Source organism: Pongo abelii, chromosome 18 (assembly GCF_028885655.2).
Source record: "Pongo abelii isolate AG06213 chromosome 18, NHGRI_mPonAbe1-v2.0_pri, whole genome shotgun sequence".
NCBI classification, from domain to species: Eukaryota; Metazoa; Chordata; class Mammalia; order Primates; family Hominidae; genus Pongo; species Pongo abelii.
In genome coordinates this window covers 64,301,007-64,321,154 of record NC_072003.2, presented here as the reverse complement: position 1 = coordinate 64,321,154, position 20,148 = coordinate 64,301,007, and the positions used below count along the sequence as shown (strand labels likewise).

General features: G+C 37.4%; 1 long non-coding RNA gene across 1 annotated transcript in view; it reads right to left on the bottom strand.

Annotated features, from left to right (window-relative positions):
• Positions 1–421: 421 nt before the first annotated feature.
• The window catches only part of LOC129050828 (uncharacterized), a 99,189-nt gene continuing 79,462 nt past the window's right edge, over positions 422–20,148 (bottom strand). Inside the window, exons 4-6 of the long non-coding RNA XR_008514655.2 lie at positions 12,851–12,925; positions 9,068–9,149; positions 422–1,502 (exon numbers count right to left, since the gene is read on the bottom strand). This is a non-coding gene — a long non-coding RNA (uncharacterized LOC129050828). The remainder of the gene's footprint in view (positions 1,503–9,067; positions 9,150–12,850; positions 12,926–20,148) is intronic.

The window sequence follows — 20,148 nt, the reverse complement described above, 5'->3', positions numbered from 1 at the left end:
AAAAGCTTAAAGCGATAGAAATTTTACCTGGCTAACAGGTAAAACCCCTTCTCTACTAAAAATACAACAATTAGCCAGGCGTGATGGTGGATGCCTGTAGTCCCAGCTACTGGGGAGGCTGAGGCAGGAGAAGGGCGTGAACCCCAGAGGTGGAGCTTGCAGTCAGCCTAGATCGTGCCACTGCACTCCACTCTGGGCTATAGAGTGAGACTCCATCTAAAAAAAAAAAAAAAAAAAAAAAAAAAAAAAAAAAAAAAGAAAAAGAAAATAAATTGACCCCTCATCTCTTGCAAGAAAATTTTAAAAAGTAAAATATAAATTGTATAAAATGAATTAATTAAGATGCTAAGGATGTAGAAATGCTAGAGACCTGAACACATTTACAAAGCAAAAGGAAAACATTTTATTAAAAGGTTTATACATAGCCTTTGGATGTGGTTGATATGATTATAGGTGATTGAATCATGTTATTTAATGTTGACCTGATACATTCACTGCTAATTAAATATGTTTAAAATTAAAGCAAATTATCTTGAAGTGGAGGGACAAAGCAAACTTGAAGAACAAAGACTTTTCAAAACATCAGAAAGACTGACATGATTTAAGTGTGTGTTGGGGAGAGAGTGCAATCCATTTAGGGGGCAAAATGCACCTTGTGGAGATGAGAAGGAGAACACTTGAAGGAAAAACATAACTCCAATAATACAAGGTTTATAAAAATTAATAACACCTTTGTTATAGCTCATGTTGTTAAGATAATAAATATAAATATGTAACATAAAAATAAGCTTTTTAAATAAAAACATTTTCAGGATGCAATTAAATACCATAAAATTTCACAAAATGTATGACATTCATTTGAGAAGTTGCTATCATTAATTACTTACATAATTTAGGTAAACTTAACTACCAGATGGACTGTTCCCTCTATCAGGAGAGTATTTTCTATCTCTGCATGAACAAATGCCACCAATTTCAGTTATGTTCCAAACCATAGACTCCCTCCTTGATCAGCAGTACTTTATATTTCTATGTCACTTGGCACATAATTACAATTTTTTTTTTTAATTTAGAGTCAGCTTCTCCTCTGGAGACCCTACTTTAGTGTTTTTGTATTTCGTGAGTGTTTGGTAAACACAGGCCAAATGAAAGCAGGAGAAAACCTTGTCATTTCAAAGAGTTCCTCATGAATTTCAGCTTCAGTAATGTATCGGTTGTGAAAGTTCCATTTGCAAATTTAAACTGAAGTAGAATTACCTTGATCCCCTTCAGTTTCAATATTTGATAGCCCTGTGAATCAAACTGAAAATAAATAGCCTCACTGGTGGGCTTTGATTGACACAGCCCATCTATTCTGGGCAAAGTTCTGTGCTCAGCATGGAGATGGCTGAATCAATAGAACACTAAAGCCTCAAGCCCATCTTGGAGATGTTTGAATGCCCAAATGGAAATGTTGACCTTTTCTTGTTGGAAACTCAGTCCTCCATTTAATGAAGTTGCAGCTGCAAAGAAAAGTACATGGTTAGCTGGACTCAGAAAATAATTTTGTACTGATTGGATGTTGATAGTTCCTGATATCAAATCCCTTACCCTGATGCTGTTATTCCAGGCCATCATTAGAGGGCATGACCTTGAATGGCCTGATCTGTAGCTCCTATTTCAAGCAGAGGCAAGAGAAATAAGATTTCAGGAAAACCAGCTAAGAGACACATCATCCTTTCGTTCTCCAAGGGACTCAAATGTATATCAAACAAGACATAGAAAAGCTCTAACCTGAGAGGTTGCAAAGGAGATTAAAAAACAACAACTTTCTGGCTTCCCTCCGCTCTCCAGGAAATTAAAAGGAAACTTGTTCCTGGAACACACTGATGTTAGAAATGGATGTGGAGGCATCACTTTCCCTGGGATAAGCGTGAGGTCCAGAGATTGTTTTTGTGAAAGCTTTGACATTTAGGGGAACACCAGATTTCCTTGATATTTCCAGTTATGAAGAACATGGTGCCTTGAAAATCAGACACTTCACTTTGGGTTCCTAACTGTTGAAGTACCAGGGTTGGTGGCAGTTTCTGCATCTCATGAAATGGAGAGTTTACCACTCAGTGGGAATAAGCCCCTCTAATTCCTTTGAGTTGTTTCTGGGCAGAGAGATATGCCTTTTTCCCTGACTTCAGAAGACTGAAATAGTGTTTAAGGTCAGAAATTTAAGGAAATGGGATCTAGTTTGATATAAAGACTGTAGTTTTGTTTGTTTGTTTTTAAATGGTTAGATCAGAGGCATCCAATAATGAACTGAACCATCTTTGGAGGGAAAGGCATGAGTTGCTCACCCTCAGAGGCATTCAGACATAAGTGTTCAGAAAGACTTTGCTAGAACTTCATCAAGATATTAAAGATGCTGGTGAGCAGGGAATGGTGAAGGTAGTGACCTGAGTGTCCCTCAAGGCCCACTTCAACCCTAGAGGCTAAAACTTAATTTCATCACCTACAAAATGGGGCTTTAGAAACATCCCTCCATCACAAAGCATCTATGAGGATCACATGAGGCTGCATATGTGCAGTGCCCAGGACAGTTCCACACCTACTGTAGGATCTCAAGTAAAGTTAGTGCTCTTCCTCTAAAGAATTTAGCTCTAACAGAAGCATTGCTGTGCCTGCAGTTCTGATTAAAATTTAAATATATACCATGCTCCAAGATGTCTACCTGAAATGTCTTAGGAAAGAGGAGTTTTAATAAATATACATGCTTACAATGGTTATATGCTGACATTTAAAAGCAATAATATTTGAACTGAGCAAGGAAAAAGGCTGGCACCCTGACGTGACTGCCCTGCATAATCACCTCGGCCCTTTTCTTGTTCACAAGGCAAGATTATGCACCCGAGCTCAGCACGGCACTGCTTGCTTTGTTTGCAGGTGAAATCTAAATCCAATGCCAGCCATTGATTTCTTATTGCTCTGTTTGTTTAATGTCACTGTCAGAAACTATAAATGAAAATCTCAATGTTTTCTCTATAGCTCTCAAACCTAGACCTCTGGTAGGCAGGAAATTCAGTCCTAAGGGGACATATCAAAATTAAGTCCTGAGCAGAGACACGAGGTAATCATCCTTTGCTTTGATCCCTAAGGGATGGCTGTATTATGAAATTTCAATGTGTCCAAAAAAGCCATATGCTTATCTTTTGTCCACAAAGTAATGCATATATTTTATCTAATCCTAAATAAATCATCAAAAGGAAATACCCTGAAACATATTAAAATTTTTCTAAAACATGTTTGAATATTACAAGGCAAGTAATATTTTAAAGAATTAGAGGATGCTAGATCTTTTGGATATAAAAAGATATTATAGAGTAGCCAAAACTAACACAGTGTGGTACTTAACATGAAATTAGATGTCTGGGTCAATGAGAGAGGGAAAACCCATATGTGCACTTACCCATATGGTTTCAAACTATCATTGTGTAATTGAATGGAAGGGGCCATTTTATAAATGACATTTGTAAAATTAGCTAATCTTTGAGGGAATGAAAATTACAATAAATCCTTTGCATTTATCTACCAATATAAACCCCTGATGGATAAAGGGCTTATAATAAAATAATCTAAGCATAAAAAGTTAGAATAGAATTAACACTTTATGAGATCTTTGGAAGAGAAAGTGCTTGTAAGTTTCAAAGTGATAAAAAACCTTAAAGGAAAAAATCTAAGAGTTTTTCTCTCATAAAATGAAAATTTTCTCTATAGTAAAATAAAAACAAAATTTAAAAGTTGGATTCAGAATAAAATGCTTAAAAATCATCAGTGGAGGTGACGATATTTGATACCAGTAGAATTTGTATATATTTATAGTAAAAATTATCTCAGATTTTAATAGATATATTAGTAAAAAAAAATCCCGAGTAAGAAAGAATAAAGAGTAATCAGAAATGAGGAAAGAAATGGAATGTTTTCATCTGCTATGATAACCAAAACCAGAGAGATGGAGTAATTGGCTATATTAAATTTGTGGTGAATTGGTAAATTGCTGTGTATTGGAGATGATGGAAATCAGTAGAAACACTTCAGAAAGTAATATATAAAGCATCAAGAGCCATACAAATTTCCAAGTCTTTTTAAGCACTAACCAAATAATGAATATTAAGGAAATTATTTAATGGATTAAAATTGTAACATCTCCAGTTGTCCTTCGGAGCATTGTCAGAAACTTAAAAAGCAGAATAAGCAGGGAAATGCAAGCACATTTACAATACCGTCCAGTTTAGAAGAAGGCTCAGCTCAAGCCATTGAACATATATGTATGTGGCAGGTTTCAAGAGGAAGCCTTTCTAACACTGACACTCTGAGATATTTGACACAGTTTTTGGAGGGAGCCTTGGGAATTTAAATGATATAACCTAATTATTTTCAGCCCTGGCTACACACCAGTAGAAACAATGAATTTTTTTTTTTTTAAATACTGATGCCTGGGTTCCACTTTTAACGAATTAAATCAGAATTTCTTGGGAATGTAGCCCAGGATTCTGTAACTCTTAAAAGTCCCCCAAGTGATTTTAATGTGCAGCCAAGAGTAAGATCCTATGTCAAGTAAGCATGCAAATATCATCAGATCTCTTCCTATAAAATCCAGGGAACATAGGACTCCACCACCCCCGTCCCTCTTTATCTTCTAAACTAGAGACAAAACCAGACTACCTTGGGCCTCAGTAAAGTTAAATAAGAGAAAATATTTATTTTGTATTTATTTATTTATTTACACATTTGTGTGTTTATAATCTTAAAATTAATACTACATGGATTATCACATTTTCTCATTATAAATTTTTCTGAATATAAAATGAACTTATGCTCATATTGAAGTTTAAAAAATATGAATGTAGAACTCAAAATCACCTGAAATTTCTCAGCTTGAAAAAACATCTATAAATCTTTTGGTAGATTGTTTATTCCCTCTATCTCTTTTTGTGTGTGAGTTTGTATGCATTTTTTTCACAATTAATATTATGCTATGTATAAAGTTTTCATAGTGTGTTCTCTTCATCACATCTTTTATTTCGTCTTTCCCCATATTAATAAGAAATTCTAATAAATAATTTGAATTGCTTTCTATTGGTTGCTAGTTTTTTTTCATTTTAAAATTTTTAATTGTGTGAAGTGAAATAATGAAATTGCCTGCCTTGTATATGGTTACATATAAATAAGAATAATAGTATTTAATCATACTTACCCTCAGGGAGACTATGAGGTTCAGATATGATTAAACATTATTATCCATCTGTATTTATTAATATATAGAGATATTAATAATGTATTACTCATCAGAAAAGTAGAGTAAAAAACATGTATAATCTATTCCAATCAGAAAATATGCATAATATATTCTTGTAACTGCATAAGAAAATTCTGAAAAGATGTACAACAAATAAACAGTACACTCCATTATGAATGATGTTGAATCATGAATGATTCTTTAAATGCTTTTCAATATGTTTTAGAATTTGAAATAAATATGTCTTATTTATATAACATAAATAAAAGCATGAGTAATAAAATAAAAAGAAAAAGAACATTTTATTGAGAAAAGGGGGTAAATGGAAAACAACCACTTATTTATCTGCTACTAAATTCCAAAGATCTACTAATAAATACAGACGGAACATCATTGTCATTGTAAAGGATGAATAATATTACATCATAGGAATGTACCATTATTTTTTTTTTCCGCTATTTATTTATTAATTTATTATTATTTTTTTCTTTTATTATTATTATTATTATTATTATACTTTAGGTTTTATGGTACATGTGCGCAATGTGCAGGTAAGTTACATATGTATACATGTGCCATGCAACCTAAAGTTTCTTTTTCAACATTTTCAGAATTTGAAAAGATTATGAGATAATAAAAAACTGCCTATCTCTATATATTTATCCAAGGATTGATGGACGAATGGGTGGATGGATGGATGAATTGACAGGTTTTTTTGAGATAGTGTCTCACTCTGTCACCCAGGCGGGAGTGCAGTGGTGCAATCTCAGCTCACTGCAGCCTCGACCTCCCAGGTTCAAGTGATCCTCCCATCTCAGCCTCCCTAGTAGCTGGGACCACAGGGGCATACCACCATGCCCAGCTAAATTTTTTTTTTTTTTTTTTTTTTGGTAGAGATGGGGTTTTGCCATGTTGCCCAGGCTGTTCTCGAACTCCTGAGCTCAAGTCATCTGCCTATCTTAGCCTCCCAAGGTGCTGGGATTACAGGTGTGTGCCACAACACATGGCCTTATTTATTTAATATAAATCCCTAGGGGTTCTATAGGCACTCTGTGCATTTTTAAATTTTTCAACCATGTTATTAACATACTTGGGTAGAATAATTTTTGCTCGTATATGGTACATGAGAGTGCCTGTTTCCCCACACCCTCACCAGCACTAGGTATTATGTTTCTTCTGCATGCATACATGCTTTCATTCATTCACTTATTCATTCATTCATTCATATTTGCCAGCTGAGAATCATATCATATCATATTTTGATTTTCATGCATTTGATTACTAGGGAAGCTGAGAATAATCTCATAGACTTGGTAGCCAATGTGTTTTTTATTTTGTGCTCAGAGTGTCTGTGCGTCTCCTAACCATACTGTATTGCTCCTTGAAAGCTTAATTTTGCATTTCTATCTCTGTGTTGCTACTAGAATCTCAGACGTTCTGTTAATAACAATAAGAACCGAAGGCTCTCAGTGGTACCTTTAGAAAGAATCAGAAATCGTCTAAATATATGTAAGGCAGTAAGGGAGCCTGAGGCAGCCAAATGTCTGATCCTTGTCTCCGCGTTTTTTTGCCTGAGAATCCTGCCGCTGGTGAGCCAAATTCCCTAGGGAAGAGAGAGCGTGTCTGATGTGTTTCCTGTCTAGCAGCTGTGTGGGTGTTGGCTCAGCTACACCAGAGCCCCGCTGGGATCAGGATTTCTCCTTTCTTAGCTGGTTCCTGCTGCTAGGGGATGAGAGGCTGGGAAGGGAGGACTGGGCTGTCTCCTGCTTCAGTCAACAAAGTGAATCAGACAAAGAATGAGGCTGGACTCATCAAGGGTGAGTGGGAGAGAGCATCATCAAGGTCTTTTAAATCAGACAGGGTAAGACACCATCCTTATGGAGAGAAAGCTGGGCTACTGGTTATGAAACTTCTATGCATTGCAGTATGTGATGATGGGCTTTCCATCTGCCATTCCACCTTTGCAACTTGACTGGCAAGAGGGGTGTATTACAGCTGCCACTCAGAGGTAGTGAAACAGCCTGGAGCTTAGCTGTTTCTTCTTCCCATGATTCTGATTCTTTCTGGCTTCTAACTGCCCTGTTTCCCCAAACCCTTGCAGGTTAGGGACCCCATAAGGAATTCACTGGTGTCTTCCACTTATGTGTGAGACAGCACCTGTCTCCTCATGCTTTCAGCCCCTGTGGTTGGGAGCCAGGGGTTCTTCCTAAGCCAGAAGCAGCAGGTTAACAGAAAGGCCTGGGGGCTGTGTCCTGCATGGCTTTCCTCACTTCTTCTATGGGATTTGCCAGAAATGAGCCTTACCTTTCACCTCAGTGGGGCTTGAGGGTAAAGTAAAAATCATCAATTTGTTCCCCCTTAGTCTTTATACTACTTGTGTGTTCTTAAGAGGTTTTCTTACCACTCTGTGCCTCTGGATAGGGAAGCTCAGAACACACAAAGCGTAGATAACTAAGCCACCTTCACAAACTAGTCTAGAACTAATTTCCCTTCTCCCCTTCCCAAATCCTATAGACACATGGAAGTTTCAGCTGAGATTTAAAACCAAACAGCTGAAATTAAAAAAAAAAAAATTCAAAAGCAAAATAAAAACACACTCAGTTGTTTTGTTTCAACTTTCTGCTGCTGTGAATTTTTTTTTGTTGAGGCCCTGTTTTCTTTGAGTAAAACTACTCCCTAAAATCAGTCTTTGCTTTTTCATATCTCATGTGGCACATATAAAAGAGTATGTTTTGCTTTTTTTGTGGGGGGTCATAATAAATATCTTAAGCACTCCTCTGCTATAAAAATTATCCCCTTGTATTGAAATTTGCCTGTCTCATTGCCTATATCTTCCAATAAACTAGGAACTCTTCAGAGAATATACTACCTTGTTTTGATCATTGTAACTCCAACACCTTGTATAGTGCCTAACTTGTAAATAAATAATGTAAATTTAATGGTGAATGTAATGTACTGTAAATTTAATGGTGAATGAATGAATGAATAAATGGTGAATGACTAAATGAATGGTGAATGAATAAATGAAGATATATTGCTTATAGTTCCAGTCCTCTGACAATAACATTAAGGGTCAACATTGTCTCTCTCTCTGACAAATCAGTAATCTCAAACAGACAAGTTCTAGAGGCTACATGTGAGGCCTAGAAGCTCACATGCAGCAGTGATCTTTAAGATATCCCATGAGCAGAACCTTTCTTTTCACAGATGCCTGAGTATAATGGGGAGAAAGCTAAAGTCACACAGAGCAATAGAGCAATAGGATAGATAGATTGATAGATAGATACTATATTTATATATCTATATCAACACCTATTATACCTATTATACCTATTATATTATATAATTATACCTATTATATTATTATAATATATAGGTATATATATAGGTATATTATATATATTATATATTATATATATATAATATATAATATAAATAGGTATATTATATACCTATTAATATAAACATATCATGTACTTTCATTATTATGAGTGTGTGTATATGCAGTTTTAAAAAAACTGATTCACATGAATTTTAAAGAATATTCATTGAGTGTAACCTTCCTCCCCTTCTGTCACCCTCCATACTTTGCTAACCTTTGAGGATCACTGATTTTAGAGAGTAGCTATGAGGAGACTAGGATAGATGTCAGGGAGGCCAACCAGAGGCCCTTTTTGGTCATCCAAGATGAAAGTGCCAAAGCCTAGGCCAAGGAAGCATGGAGAGACATTCTAGGAGGTAAAAACGAGGAGACGTTCTTGTTCCTCCTCTTGGAGATGATCATCAATTACAGCACCGTACCTGGATTGAGGTAAACTCTTTATGAAAGCCCAGAGAGACCTTCCTTGATGAGGATAAATGCCACAGAGAATATTGTTTCCAGCTGTTGAAAACATAGGATTGCAATTTATCAAAAAGCTCTGTAATTTGAGGTGCTCCTGCGTTAAGTAGACGACCCCACACACACACACACAAATGAGCAGAACCAAAGGCTGGTGACACAAAACAGTCCTTCTTCTGATAAATGAAATCATGCATTTCAGAATAAATCCCCAAGTGCCTCCTGCCCTAGCTATCTGTAGTTCTTTCTCTTTATTATTATTATTATTATTATACTTTAGGTTTTATGGTACATGTGCGCAATGTGCAAGCAAGTTACATATGTCCAGTGTCCCCTTTAACGTGATCTGTCTTGTCACTTGTTTGCCTTATAGTACTACAAAATGATCTTTCCCTCTCTTCCCGGCCTTATTGGGCCAGCTCACTGCCCCCAGAGAAGACTCTGTGCCTTGTGTTTTTTCAGTGGATTTCCCACATGCTTCTGACCTTGACCTCATTCTTCTAAAACAAGGCTTTCTGGCAGCCTTGGTTAGGCTCTTATCTCTCCCATCCAAGCAAGGGTGTCAGAATGTCCTAGGGAATCATAAATCAACGGTCCTGTCCTGACATCAGCTCTTTAGAAGCTCTTTAGGTGCCTTGAGTGCATTTGGAGGTCTGGGTAGACCGCACTGGGCAGCTTTTATCCACAGACCCTTCCCAGAGCAGTGAGGTGATTGATGGCAAAATGGAGAATTAAACATTTATGCATGGAAGACCAGAAAGATGCAGGAAGAAAAGAGTTTAAGTGTATATGCTCGCAGGACAAACATTATCCTTATCAGCGCTGTGGTTGTTCTGAACACCCATTAGTCTCATCGCTATAGACCTGTGAGGAAAATCACCTACAAGTGACATCTATCTCAGGGTCCATGAATCTTTTTAGGTATTTGAGCTGCCTCTGCATCCAAACAATTGCAAAGGACCTGTGCTCACTTTCTCTTCCTTTAAGATTTGTTGAGTAGGCCAGGCGTGGTGGCTCACGCTGGTAATCTCAGCACTTTGGGAGTCAGAGGCAGGCAGATCACCAGGTCAGGAGTTTGGGACCAGCCTGGCCAACATAGTGAAACCCCATCTCTACTAGAAATACAAAACATTAGCTGGGCATGGTGGCAAGCACCTGTCATCCCAGCTACTTGGGAGGCTGAGGCAGGAGAATCGCTTGAACCCAGGAGGCGGAGGTTGCAGTGAGCTGAGATCGTACCACTGAACTCCAGCCTGGGTGACGGTGCGAGACTCCGTGTCAAAAAAAAAAAAAAATCATTGAGTAATATCTTTCCTAGTTTATTTACTGATCCCTTCTCTCCTACTTTGACTCTCTAATGAATTGTTTCTACCTGAAAAAAGTAGAGAACTTACCACCTCACTCCAGAGAAGACTCTGAGAGTCAGGGGAGGGAGGAGGATGCCCACCTTGTCTTATGGGATGTGTTATGAACAAGATGGGTCACACTCATTCTAGACAAGGTTGGAACTGGGAAAGGCAAAATTAATCTCAATAGAAGCAAGAATTTCTTTAACAATGTTACTGCTGCCAAGCAAGTAAAATGCACAGTCTTGGGAGACAATAGATCCCCCTATACCTGGATGTTTCATAGAAAACTGTCTTAGTAACAACAGAATGGAGGAGTTCCTGTTTTCAATAATGTGCCAGGTGATGTTTAAGGGCCCTCCAAAATCTAAGATTCTAGGAATTTCTTCTGCCTCCATGACACTCTCCAGCTTTCCCTTCATAACATTTCGGAATAAATACTCAAAGGATTTGTTAGCCTTCCATATCTTACAAAAACTGCAGGTGATGGCTGGGTGAAGTGACTCACATCTGTAATTCCAGTGTTATGGAGACTGATGAGCCCAGGAGTTCAAGACCAGCCTAGGCAACATAGCAAGGTCCCATCTTTACCAAAAATATAAATAAAAATAAAAATTAGCCAGGCCTGGTGGCACATGTATTAGTCTGAGCTACTTGGGAGGCTGAGGCAGGAGTATTATTTGAGCCCAGGAATTGGAGGTTACAGGAAGTTACGATTGTTCCACTGTATGCCATCGTAGGTGATAGAGTGAAAACCTGACTCTAAAACAAAACAAAACAAAATGGCAGATGATTCCTTTATGGAATTTCATTAGGGAATATCATTCTTCTGTAATATAGTGCACTTTTTGGATTCCATTTCTTGACGAAGTCCAAAGTAGAACCTATGGGCTTGAATGTCTAATTCCTCAGATTTCTAAATTGATTTAGAAAGGTTACCTGCAAAGTTAAGTAGCTGAATTATACTAAGTGGAGAGGTACATTGCATACTTTTTAATCATGACCAGTTAACTTCCTAAGTGTGACAAGAACTTTTCTGATGACATGGCGGCATTCTCAGCCATCGTAAAGAGTGAGGGCATCTTTGAATCCTTCTGTGCCTCCACTCCTGCCTCTGTTTCTCTTTGTCTCTCTGTCTCTTTTTCTATTTCTCTTGCTTTCTCTCTTTCTATTAGACTGGGTCATCCTCCTAAATATGTTACACAAGTGCAGATACCTGGGTACCTTATGTAGCCAGGACGGTATGAGAAGAATCAACCAGAGAACAGGCAAGTGATTGAAAAAGCATTTGGGACTTAGAGCCACAAGAGTCAGCACAAGATGTAAGCACAGGCTTTGAGGTCTGTTGAAAATAAATTTTAATTCTGGTTTGACCTCTCTATCTCTGAATCTGTTACCTCATTAATAAAACAGAGGTAATTATAAGATTTTTGAAACAGATTAATACCAATAGATACTAGTGGATCCTACAACAATACCTGTGGATAATTGAGACAGGCTAGGTAAGTACTAATATATTATATTACTGAGATGATAACCATCTGCCTTGGTCCATTTTGGCTGCCACAGCAAAATGCCACAGAGTGGGTACCTTATAAACAAAATTTTATTTCTCACAGTTTTTTGTTTTTGTTTTTGTGTTTGTTTTTTCAGACAGAGCCTTGCTCTCTCACCCAGGCTGGAGTGCAGTGGTGCAATCTCTGCTCACTACAACCCCCACCTCCCAGGTCCAAGGGATTCTCCTGCCTCAGCCTCTGGAGTAGCTGGGATGACAGGCATGCACCACCATGTCTGGCCAATTTTTGTATTTTTAGTAGAGACAGGGTTTCATCACGTTGGTCAAGCTGGTCTTGAACTCCTGACCTCAGATGATCACCTGCCTAGGCCTCCCAAAGTGCTAAGATTACAGGCGTGAGCCACCACGCCTGACCTGTTTCTCACAGTTCTAAAGGCTGAGAAACCAATCAAGGTGCTGACAAAATTGGTATTTTGAGGGCCATCTTGTTGTTCATAGAAGGCATCTTTCTGCTGCTTTCTCACACTGTGGAAGGAGAAAACAAGCTCCTACAGGCCTCCCTTATAATGGCACTAATCCTATTCATGAGGGCTCCACCCTCAGTGTGTTTCTCTTGTGGCTGTAAATTCAAATGCTTTTCCAATAATCACCTCCATGGACCTCGCCTCTTAATACTATCACATTGGGGATTAGGTTTCAAAATATAAATTTTGAGGACAGCACAAATATTCAGTCTACAGCACTCTCTTAAAAAGAAAAACTGCAGATGATATTTCTTTAGCTAAAGGGCCCATCAGTGTCATACATTTTATAGAAAGGTGAGCTATGACAAAAGAAGTGATCTTACAGAACCAACATATAGGAAATTGAAAGGTGCTCACATTTTCAGGAAGAGTGGTTTTCTGGAACTCAGCAATTCTCTGAGTGGGCATGGTGAATTGGTGATATAGGCTGACCTAGAATACAAGATTGGGAAGAATTTCTTGTTGATAGAATTTGACTTTTACATAAAAGAAGAGCTTAGCTGTCTTTGGAGAAAGATGCATCTTTACAAGTCTGAAGTCAAGTGCCCCAGTAGGTTAAGGATCCTGGGTAGGCAGGAGAAGTAAATAGTACTGGTCCTGGATACACATCAGTTCCTCTGCTGGGGTCTTAGACATATCTTCTTGTGTCTTCACAATTCTGAGAAGTAGGTGCTATTTTTAATGAAGATTATTCCATTTTCAAGAAGCATCTCTGTCAATTTTATTTTAGTTTTTAAAATTATTATTATTTTTTAAGAATGGATCTTGCTCTGTCATCCAGGCTGGAGTGCAGTGGTGCAATCATAGTTCACTGCAGCCTTGAGTTCCTGGGCTCAAACCATCCTCCCATCTCGGCCTCTCAACATGCTGGGATTACAGACATGAGCTGCTGCACCTGGGTCACATTGCATTTTAGAGCAAATGATTTTCTCAAAGTGACTAGCTGTTTTGTGACATATGCCTTCCTCTTATCTGTCCTAAAATACTTCCATTGAATTCCCTGATCTTGATGTAGTGCAGGTTGGTTCATTCTAACCCAAACTTTGTAGTGTGTGACCTTACCTCCTTTTATTCTTTGCTTTTTAAGATAAACTTTGTCATTCTTATCAGGCATGTGCACACACCCATGCATACACACTCCTTATAGAAGTAAGCACATTGCATCATAACTGTCAGTTTGTCTTTCTACTCTTTGAGAGCATAAACAAGGTCTAATCATCTCTGTATACTCATATCTTAGCATAGTTGTTACATAGAGGACATATTCAAATTGCTGAATGAATGAATAACTGAATTTATAAATACATTCTGTAATAACTTCTCTTTCTGGATCTTCTTGGCAATCATGATCATCTCTGGTGTCAGGCATACTGGGTGTGGAATAACAGGATTACGAAGTCCACCATTCTATACCAGACTAAGATGACCTTTTTGATTTTTTTCAGAATATTTTTACAAGGAAGAAATTTCAGATTAGTGGGATGCTTTTCTGCCAGCTATGTACATCCTTTAAAAAATAATAGTTTATAAAATTTTCATCCCAGTGCTAGCCAAGCCTCTTAAAACACAATCAAGTATGAAGGCATCTCTTGATGATAATGAGGGTGGGTGAAGTGGGAAAACAGTGTTTCTGTAACTCAGGCTGTCTCCAGAATAAAGTATTATCACCCTTCTCGGAAACTACATCAACAGCATTATCATGGGGTCCCTGTGAGACATCTACCCTTACTCACGCACATACATTATGAAGGGTCTACGCCATTCTGCTGTCAGATGGGCTGGTGGTCAGCCAGTTCGGTCTTAGTGAAAATAACTCTTTGGTGTGTGATCTCATATACAAATATCTATTTATGTTGGGCTTTCCTCTACCTCAACCCATCAAACCACACTCCTTAGAGATTTCTCACTGGGTTTTAATGTATTAGCAAAGCAGAAGATATCACGTGGCAAAGGAACTTTCCACCTTATGCTGCCATCTGTTGTAATATATGTCTTTCCCTTATTGTATATATCAAGCTACTCAGATGCATATGGCTGCATTATATTGACATTTGTCTTTCTTGAAGAGTTTGAAGACAAATGATACATTTGGAAGATACTTTTTAAAAAAGTGTATGAATTCAAAGACAGGGATGGGTATAGCAGTAATGACCAAGGGTTTGGTTTCTTCTCTTCTCTTGCTGGAATTTCCAATTGAAAAGACCAAAATTGACATTTCTGTTTCAGAATTACACATGTAGTTCATATGGGGCTAATTCAGAGGGGTGATGAGCTTTGCAATCCTGATCAGTCCTGGTATTCAATCTTACCTTTCTCTCCAACTCTAACAGTGCCTAGTGTATATGTTCAATAAATAATAAGTAGTGTTATCACTATTGCCAGGTCACTTCAAAGCTTGGTGACACAGCCATGTGTCTCAGCCATCCCACACTCCACCTGACTTACATATTCACCCCACTTGGGATGATTATTTGCACTTGGGTCCAATTGTCTGCTGTTGTACTGGAGCTGAGCTCTTTGAACTCATGTTTCATATTGCAATGCAAAATGTGTTTTACGTGCTTCCACTCTTGCTTGCCTCTCTAGTCTCAACTATGTCTTTCCCTTCTCCTAGTGTCTTCACCGTCATAGAGAACCATCTACAGGCAGGGTGATCTTAGGGAATTTACTTAATTTCTCTGAGCTTCCTTACCTGTGTGATGATAATGATCATGGTACCTACCCGAAGGCTGTTGGAAGACTAGTTGAGTACATTCATACAAAGTTCTTATTAGCACTTTATTAATAAATTGTTCTTTAGTGAAGATAAACTGATTGGGCAAAGAGGAAAGACCAAGTAGGAGGGAGGGGATTACAATAGAGATGTTGGGAGTACAGATGGAGCAGTGGCAGAAGTGAACACATCTAATGTGTTCAGCTTACTACAAGTTACAGGACTAAACATTTTACCTGAATTGATGTCCTAATATATGAGAGAACCATGAAATGTAGGTAGCTCCATTTTGAAAATGAGGAGACTATATTTCAGAGAGATAAAAACAAAACAAAAAATTTATTTGATTGGTAGAGCCAGAATTTGTTCAAGATTTGTATGAGGCAGAAATATTGGTGTATATTTGAAACAGAAAAGAAACAGAAAAAATAATAGTTTGCACCATGTTTATAGGTTACCAGATGCTCTCAAACATATTGTCTAATTTGCTTTCAAATCATACAGTAAAATCAAAAAGAACCATCTTTAGTTTGAAATAAATAGGAATATTATTATTTAAGGAGACAATGAACTTAAAACCAGGTAAAATGGTTCATTCATGTAATGGAGTACCATGCAGCCATTTTTTTTTAAAGATGACATAAAGCCTATTTTGACATTGAAAAATGTGCTCTGAATCTTGTTGATTGACATAAGCAGGTTAGAGAGTCATATATGTGGTATGATCAAATATTTATGAATGAGCGTGCATTGCTTCCATAATCAGAAAAAATAATTATGCTGTTTGAATTTTGAAAATAAAAATAAACTCATTCCACTTTTTAGACAAAACAAAAACAAAATCTCTGATTGGATTAGTACCTATCTTTTTGTAAAATTTGAGAGTCATATATGTGGTATGATCAAATATTTATGAATGAGAATGCATTGCTTCCATAATCGGAAAAAATAATTACGCTATTTGAGTTTTGAAAATAAAAATAAACTCATTCCACTTTTTAGCCAAAACAAAAACAAAATCTCCAATTGGATTAGCATCTATCTTTTTGTAAAATTTGAGATTAAGCCTGTAATGTCTTTTTCTGGGGGGTGGAGGGGGATTAGCAGCTCTGTAATAACAGCCTCTCCTACTAATATGTAAGCTCCATGAAGTCAGTGGTCGTGTCTTTCTATCTCTTTATCCCCAGCTCCTGGAACAGAAGCTAGCACAGAGGACATTCTCAAGAGAAAAGGTTTCCTTTATGTGTTTGTGTTAAAACTGGATGTGTGTGTATATATATAAATATGTGTGTGTGTATATATATGTGTGTGCATATATGTGTGTGTGTGTACATATATATATATATGTATGACGTGTATTGAAAGCCTCATCATTCAGACTCATCTGTCCTCAGTTTTCTCAGCTTTGTAAAGCACCAGATAAGTGTTCTTTATTCTTTCATCTGCAGTCCATGGGAAACTTTAGCTCATGTCATAATGTGTTACTTTTGAAGGTTCTACTTAAAATGAATAGATGATAGAAATTAACCACAGTCCTTAGTTTCCTTCTCCCTCACTGCAGAGAAGAAGCCTTGCTGCTACTGTGCCAATGCAGATGACAGAGATGAATGTCCCATCACTCTGGGGGTAAGAGGGCCACATTCTCTCTATGCTTCCAACTTGTGATGAGAGAGTTCCTGGAGTCCCCAACATCAGATTTCAGAGCCAATATCTGTCTTGCTCAACTGGACCACACCCTTGCTGTTTGCTAAGCCTGTTCTCCTTACTCATCAATTTGATGCATCTTCCCTGTGCTTCCAAGGTGAGTGCAAATGAACTTTGTTTTCACTATTCTTGTGCAACTTCATTCTCTTATTAACAAACCGGAAAAGTCCTTTCAAAGACATGTACAAAGATAGAAGCAAAACATAGGTAGGGATTTTTAGTCAGTGCAGCTAAGGTCAGTGGAACTGAGGGGAGAGTATCAATCTTAGTCTAGAATGAAGCAAGAGAGTGTATCTTACTAACAAATTGTAAGACCACACAGACAGACAGACACACACACACACACACACACACACACACACACACACACTCCATCAAATGAGAGGAAGAATGTGACACCCTTGTAAATACAGCATGGATTATGTCAAGAGAAATAATTTAGTAGAAAGGCTGGGCAAAATGTAGAGCAAGAGTCAGAGGAGGTCTTTTATTTGATGCTATCAGGAACAGGCCTGGTAATTCAAAGGATCAGAATAAACAAGAAAAGTTAAGGGCAGGCCAAGCTGTTTCTAGCAATGTATTGCTGAAGACACATCCTTTTCCCTCACATCTGTTTTAGATATATGAAGCTTCCTAATTCAGAGACTTAAATATTGGTGTTCAACTCTCATATCTTATTTCATTCCTCACCAGATTGCGGGAGAAAAAACAATAAGTAGTCTAGAGGGAAGTGTAGAAAAATTGTGCATTAGCATGCTTCTAAGATACTTTTAACTCTGTTTTATCTTTTCAATTCACTCTAGCAGCCATATCATTTTTGTTCCTGAGTTCCAAGTTTTACAGGGATGGTAAATACACTAGTATTCTGCGTTTTCCTTAACTTACTTGGTGTTCAACTTTGCTAAACTTGCAGATGCCAGTTTGGGGACATTCAGTGGGAATACAAACAGCCATTGGTATTTTTATTGATCAAAAGAAATGTGTTTGAACAATCCTCAATAAATTTAAAAATGAGAGAACCCCAATGTTAGAATTTTACTCTAGGAGCATTTCCTTCTCTTTAATTGCGCGCTTGCTCCTTCATTACGCTGACACTCTCCTACAGTGTTTAAATACTGCAGCTGTTTTTCCTCTGTGTTTGTCTCTTTTAGAGTGAACTATTAATTTGCCATTTCAGTCTTCTAAAAAATGCTTATGATTGACAAAACTTTATGAAATAGTGCCAAATGAGAAGAAAATTAGTGCCATGAACAAGGAACAGCTAAGCGATATTCGGAGAGAAATTTGTCATTGTGGGCTAACAGTGTAATTGGCTGGTTAAATATATTATAAACAGGCTGGATTCTCTACCCTGGCCCTTCTCTTTTCTTTGAATTCCTGCAAGACATAAAGTTGTACAATTTCAGGATGTTCGGCTTTGAAAGGATTTTTCATTTGATACGTTTTTGTTTGGTTCCTTTTAAAGTGAATGCTATGAATACAGAAAGTACTATATGATAATAGTCTTTTTAAAGATAAAGTAGCAGAGAATCTTTAACTTTCTGTTTTTTAACTAGTGATCAGTGCCTGTCTTAATCACCATTCCTTTCACTTTGGGTAATAAGACATTAAAATAGCCAAGGAAGACAGAGATCTAAGTAAACTGGACTTTTTTACTCTCCTTAATACTTATTTCTTTTTAATGAAGGCATAACTTACATATAATAAATACACAAATTTCAACATTTTAATGTGGAGTTGAGTGGCTTCTGACAGGTATGTACTGCTGTAATTGTCATCCAAATTGAGAGAAATCAGATTTTTTAAAAATAGACTTTGAAGCATATTTTTATAGATTTTCAGATCCTGTTCCCCCAAAAATGATAGAGAAAACTTCCTTATGAAGCATGCTCTTTTAATTTTTCGTAAAGAACTCATGATTCTAACTCAAAAATAAACTTTGTCCGAAGACCTTATTTTTGAAACAGCAGCTGGGTAAATGAATGAAGGAAATTCAATGGGGTATAATAAGTAGGGTAAAAAATCAGCCACTTTTTCCTGGACTAAAATTTGTCATATGAAAGGTGCTGTTTTTAGTCTTTCTCTAACTACCCCTTGAGCCCCAGATCACAACTCTGTGTTCAGAAATAGAACACTGACATCAGATAGAGCTGGCAAATCGTCCATAAACTTATTTATTCATTTATTTATTTATTTTCACTGTGTCTACAGCAGCTCAGCTGCTAAATGCCTGTATAATGGCCAATTAAAATAGCTTTTAGACATTATATTTTTTCAATTAAGATGTGATTCACTAAACCAATCAATTATAGATTATGATAAAATTTCGAAGGTGACTTAAAATGCAATAGCATGGAATTAAGAAATCATAATTGGCTCAAAAGGGCCACCTTCATGTTGAAGTCAACCAATACACTGTGTACGAGCTCCAAAAAGTGTGGCAATCTTGCCCACTCCCTCCCCATGACTAACTGATGCATTAAAATAAATTAAGAGGCCAATTTAAAAACATGCCTCTGAAGTTGCCCCCACATAATTACATCAGGGACAAATAGAATCATATTTTTCATAACAACTAGCCAGTGATCTATTCTACCCTTGAGATAAATGCAAAAATGGGAACAGCTAACATCCCTTTGTGGAAAGGAAGCACTTGTCATTATGAAAGTTTGTTCTTCTTTCAGCTTTGCTGATACACCCCAGTATGTGTCCAGATGTGGGCATGTGCATTATTCTGGTGCACTCTTCTGACAGAAGCTCATGGTGAGAACATTTTCTTTCTTTCTTTTTTCTTTTCTTTTTTTTTTTCCTTTTCTTGAGATGGAGACTTGCCAGGCTGGAGTGCAGTGGCGCGATCTTGGCTCACTGCAACCTCTGCCTCCTGGGTTCAAGCGATTCTCCTGCCTCAGCCTCCTGAGTAGCTGGGACTACAGGCACACACCACCATGCCCAGCTAATGATGAGAACATTTTCATTAGGCAGGAGCTGTAGTTGTCACTAAAAGTGAACAAGATTAGTATTGACTTTGGGAAGCAAAAGTCAGAGAGAGTCCTGCCTTTCCCACTGGTGTTCCTTTCCCTATGTATCTAATCATTTCAGGTCCCAATGAGTTCTTTGTGTGCAGGATTCCTGCTTTAAATGTTATAATACATCAACCTAATGTTCATCTCAAGAAATGTGCTTCAAAGGCTATTCCAATTTTGCTGCCATAAATTTATTACTTAAGAAAAATGCTGTG